We start from the raw sequence: 6,000 nt of genomic DNA, 5'->3' as shown, positions 1-6,000 counted from the left end.
ATCCCTCCTGAATTTGGAGACCATCTAAAGAACAGATTTGATGGGTTAAACACCAATGACTGAAAACCAGAGGAATTGTGGGATGACAGCAAGAACATCATCCATGAAGAAAGCAAAAGGTCATTAATAAGACAGGAAAGGAAGAAAAGATCAAAATAGATGTCAGAAGAGACTCTAAACTTGCCCTTGAATGAAGAGTAGCTAAAGCAAATGGAAGAAATGACAAAATAAAAGAGCTAACCAGAAGATTTCAAAGAACAGCTCAAGAAGACTAACTCAATTATTATAATGAAATGTGCAAAGACATGGAGTTGGTAAACCAAAAAGGAAGAACACGCTCAGCATTTCTCAAGCTGAAAGAACTGAAGAAAAAATTTAAGCTTCAAGTTGCAATATTGAAAGATTCTATGGGCAATATATTGAATGATGTAAGAAACATCAAAAGAAGGTGGAAGGAATACACAGAGTCACTGTACCAAAAAGAATTGGTTGATGTTCATCCATTTCAGGAGGTGGTATATGGTCAAGAACCAATGGTATCAAAGGAAGAAGTCGAAGCTGCACTGAAGGAAGTGGCAAAAACCAAGTCTCCAGGAACTGATGGAATACCCATTGAGATGTTTCAACAAACATGCTGCACTGGAGGTCCTCACTCGTCTCTGCCAAGAAATTTGGAAGACAACTACCTGGACAACTGACTGGAAGAGATCCATATTTGTACCCATTCCAAAGAAAGGTGATCCCACAGAATGTGGAAATTATGGAACAATGTCATTAAAATTGCATGCAAGTAAAATCTTACTGAAGATAATTCAAAAACGGTTGCAGCAGTATATTGGCAGAGAACTTCCAGAAACGCAAGCTGGATTCAGAAGAAGATGTGGATTGAGGGATATCATTGTTGGTGTCAAATGGATCTTGGCTCAAAGCAAAGAATACAAGAAAGATGCTTACTTGTGTTTTATTGACTATGCAAAAGCATTTGATTGTGCGGATCATAACAAATTATGGGTAATATTGAGAATAATGAGAATTCCAGAACACATAATTGTACTCATGAAGAACGTGTCCATAGACCAGGAGGCTACCATTCAAACAGAACAAGGGGACATTCCATGGTTTAAAACTAAGAAGGGAGTGCGTCAGGGTTGTATCCACCATATTTATTCAATCTGTATGCTGAGTACACATTCGAGAAGCTGGACTATATGAAGAAGAACATGGCAAAAGGATTGGAGGAAGACTCATTAACAACCTGTGATACACTAATGACACAACTTTGCTTGCTGAAAGTGAGGATGACTTGAAGCACTTACTGATGAAGATTGAAGACTACAGTCTGCAGTATGGATTGCACCTCAGTATAAAGAAAACAAAAATCCTCACATCTGGACCAGTAAGTAGCATCACGATAAATGGAGAAAAGATTGAAGTTGTAAAAGACTTCATATTGGTTGGTTCTACAATGAACACCAATGGAAGCAGCAGTCAAGATTTCAGACATTGTATAGCATTGGGCAAAGCTGCTGCAAAAAGACCTCTTTCAAGTAATGAAGAGCAAAGATACCTCCTTGAAGACTAAGGTGTGCCTGACACAAGCCATGGTATTTTCAATTGCCTCTTATGCATGTGAGAGCTGGACAATGAATAAGGAAGACCGAAGAAGAGCCGATGCTTTTGAGTTGTGGTGCTGGCAAAGAATATTGAAAGCACCATGGATTGCTAAAAGAACTAACAAGTCCTAGAAGAAACGCAGCCAGAATACTCCTTGGAAGCGAGAGTGGCCAGACTTTGTCTCACCAACCGTGGCCATGTTTTCAGAAGGATCCATTCCCTGGAGAAGGATATCATGCTTGGTAAAGTAGAAAGTCAACGAAAAAGGGGAAGGCCTTCAATGAGATGGATAGACACAATGGCTGCAAGGATGGGCTCAGGTATAGCAAGGATTGTGAGGCTGGCACACAACTGGATAGTATTTCGTTCTGTTGTACATAGGGTCATTATGAGTTGGAGATGACTTGGTGGCAACTAATAACAGCAAAAACAACAATCCCACAGGAATTCCTGAGCCCCTATCTTATGCCAGACCCTAGTACAACTTCCTGAGGAGCTCACATCAAGGCAAAAATAACAAACAAGAACGTTTATACTGTGGTGTGGCAAGAGCTCTCAGAGAGGTGTGAACACTGTACAGAAGGTGCTATTGTTGTTAGTTGCCATTGAATCTATCCCAACTCATGGCGACCCCATGGATCCAGAATAGAACAGCTCTGTAGAGTTTTCAAGGCTGTGTGTGACTTTTGGAAGCAGATCACCAGGCCTGTTTTTTGAGGTGCCTCTGGATGGGTCAAACCACTAAACTTTTGACAAGTAGTTGAGCACTTAACCACTTATGCTACCCAAGGACTCCATTGAAGGAGCTGTTTTTGTTGTTGTTATGTGCTGTTGAGTCAGACCTGATTCATAGTGACCCCTCCTTGGGTTTCCGAGGCAGTATCACTACGGAAGTAGTTTGTCCCATCTTCCTTCCCAGGAGTGGCTGGTGGGTATGAACCGCCAGCCTTCTCGTTAGCAGTCAGATGCCTTAGGCACTACCCCATATACCCACTTCAGCCTCTTCTTTTTTGCCTTACAGTTCTTCTGTCCAATCTGAACTTCATTCCCAGCCTTCATGCTGTGCCTGATGACTTTAGCTCATATCCAACTCCTGAGTTCCAGACCCATATCCATATATTCAGTAGTTTACTGGGCAACTCTCCTTGGAAACCTCAAACTGAACACATTGTTGTCCTTCACACATGCTATTCTTCCTGCTATACTCTCTGTATCCATAAATAGTGCCAGAGTTCAACTAGTCATTCAGTTCATGGAATCATCCAGGCTCAAACACCAACTATCACTCCCTCCCATATCCCAGCAGCCACTAAACATGTTACTACTCACCCTCACAAGATCCTTTACACCTATCCCCTCCTCCTCATTTCTACAGCACTTCCTCCTCACCTCACCTCCATCCAGGACTTTATTACCCTTTACAGTAGACTGTGGCCTCCTCTGCTTTCCTGCCACCATCTGGACATGTTACAATCCACCTCACACCTGCCTCACTCCACTTTCCAAAGTACTGCTCTGATGATGTCATTCTCTTCTTCAAATTCCATCAGTGACACCTGGAATCTTCCTGTATCACCCTGTCACTTGTCTATCTCCTGCATTGTCCAATGTGGGCTCCTTGGGGGCAACTCACTTATCTCCATTACCTGACAAAGAGGAACTCTCATCAAGGGTTCATGGAGAAGATGCATTCTTTCACTAGAGTAGGAAGTGAGAAATTGCTGAGAAGGGATGTGATTGAGAGCTTAGTATTTTAGAAAAGTCTGCACCAGCTGCTGTGGGAATTTTATTGGAAATCAGCAAAATAAGAAAAGGATTGCTGAGAGAGAATGTGTTGGGAATGTTTGAGGGTGGGAGTAGTTCAGGTTGGACAAGGAGAGAAGGGCACTCCAGAAGCACCCTCTCCATGAGGAGAAGAAGGGGTTTGGTTTTGGGACCAGAGATTTCAAAATTGCAGGTTCTATGGGAATGCAGCTGGGGAGTGGGAGACCGAGCAGACAGGAGGAAGTGGTGGGAGCCTAGAATATCAGACTTGAAGTCTTGGAGGTGACAGCTAAGTGATGACCAGGATCAAAGTGTAGCCCATGTACCGTTAGGAGGCCAACTAGGAAGGAAGGAAGAGGTCACTGGAGGTTAAAGGTCACCATCTGGTCATGAAAACCAAGAGGCTGGAGCCCAGAAGAATCTAGTCATCCAGGTACCTACCCAGGAAGAAACCAGACTGTGAACCTGAGGCTCAGAGATGATGAGGGAGGTGAGAGTGGGAAGAAGGTAGTAGAAATGAAGACTTAAATAGTGGAAGTGGCTTCAGAAGTAGAGGAGATATTGTGAGAACAATGTCTGGGAGTGGTGCTGGGGTGGCTGTGGGGAAAGGAGTGGCAGGGTGTGTGGGAGGCAGTGGTGACTGGGGAAAGCCAGCTCTAGTACCCCCACATTCCTGTGACACACCCTTTCCTGGTCCCCTCAGGCAAATGCCACCTCTCTCACCTGCCCCAAGTTCAGTGTCCAAAGAAGGAAGAGGGGTTCAGGGACATTGTCCCCTGTCTCTCTCTATCTCCCTGTCAGGCCAGGACAAAGTGGGGAAAGGGATCTTCCCCAGCCCCCAACAGTCAGGGTCAGGGCAGCCATCTCTGGGTTGATGTCACAGCAGCCTCCAGCAAGATTCTAAGTCTGTTTTCATTCCTGCTCCATGAGACGGAAATAATTAATGAGAAACAGAGAGGAGCAGGGAGGGAAGAGTGGAGAGAGAATGGGGCTTGCCTGTCAGCCCTGTACCCCCACTCCTAAGCTGGAACCCTATTCCATTCCTGGGCTGTCCTCCTGCTAAGTGCCTCCAGCACCTGAGAGGCCTTTTCCCTCCACTCCCTTCTTTCCCCTCTCTGAAAAGGGAAAGCTGAAGCAGTCTTTGCCCAGACTTGCAGAGCCCCCTCCTGGGGGAAGGGACCACTCTGAAGTGGTCCAGCAAGGACCTGGGTGTGCCATCCAGGTGAGTGTTTCTGGGTTTCCTTGAGCCCTCTTCCAAGGTATCCTGATGTAATGGGAACAAAAGAATCCTAGATAGGTTAGATTGGGTTCAGATCGTGACTTTGCCCTTGACTGGCTCTGTGACCTCAGGAAAGTCCTTTGACCTCTCTGAGCTGTTTATAGAAATGGTTATGGAACCCATCATGCACTCAGAAACATGGACCTGGTGGCAGGGAAGAGGCAGAACAAAGGGCTTTGACAGTAGACACTTAGAGGGTGCCGAAGGAACACTGAAATTGGAGAATGACAAGGACCAGTGCCCAAGACTGTCCCTCTGGGCCTTGAGAAGCCAGTAGCCCCCCTGGGGATGGATGATGGGGAAAGGAAGGCTTGGTCACTATAACCCTGCTCCATCCTCATTCTCTGAGTCTGAATGGCCAGTGTGCCTCTAGCCTGCCCTGCTCTTACCTGTCTCAGGACCATTGCATATACTGCTCCCCTCTCCTTCCTTCCCTTGCTAACTCCAACATGGCTTCCAAAGCTTAGTTCACATTACCTTTTCAGGTAGCCTTGTTTGACAGAATTCCCAAGCTGGGTTCCTTCCTTTCATTACCTGGTGCCTACCTACAGCACATAACAACAACAACCACCTAGCTAAGGATTTCATACTGCTTGGTTCCACAATCAACACCAATGGAAGCAGCAGTCAAGAAGTCAGAGGATGTATTGCACTGGGCAAATCTGCTGAGAAAGACCTCTTTAAAGCGCTGAAGAGCAAAGATGTCTCTTTGAAGACAAAGGCGCACCTAACCCAAGCCTTGGTGTTTTCAATTGCCTCATATGCATGTGAAAGCTGGACAATGAATAAGGAAGACCAAAGAAGAGTTGCTACTTTTGAGGTCTGGTGTTGGCCAAGAATACTGGAAGTACCATGGTCTGCCAGAAGAACTAACAAATCAGTCCTGGAAGAAGTGCAGCTGGAATGGTCCTTGGAAGCATGAATGGCCAGACTTCATCTCACCTACTTTGGTCGTGTTGTCAGAAGGGATCATTCTCTGGAGAAGGATATCGTGCTTGGTAAAGTAGAGGGTCAGTGAAAAAGGGAAAGGCCCTCAACGAGACGGATTGACACAGTGCCTGCAATGGTGGGCTCAGGTATAGCAAGGATTATGAGGCTGGCACAGGACTAGGCAGTGTTTCATTCTATAATTCATAGGGTCGCTATGAGTCGGCGCCAACTCCATGGCACCTAACAATATCACCACCTAGCTATAGCACTTCCTTCACTGCACAATATTAGTTGATTTATGTATTAGTATCCTCCTCTGGGGAGCTCTGGTGGCATAATGCCTAAGGCATTTGACTGCTAACCAGAAGGCTGGAGGTTCAAACCCACCAGGCGCTCCTGGAAAGGAAGGTCAG

The sequence above is a fragment of the Orycteropus afer genome, unplaced genomic scaffold, assembly GCF_000298275.1.
Source record: "Orycteropus afer afer isolate SDZICR_OR568_19922 unplaced genomic scaffold, OryAfe1.0 scaffold00032, whole genome shotgun sequence".
NCBI classification, from domain to species: domain Eukaryota; kingdom Metazoa; phylum Chordata; class Mammalia; order Tubulidentata; family Orycteropodidae; genus Orycteropus; species Orycteropus afer.
Note: the sequence above shows the minus strand (reverse complement) of the source record.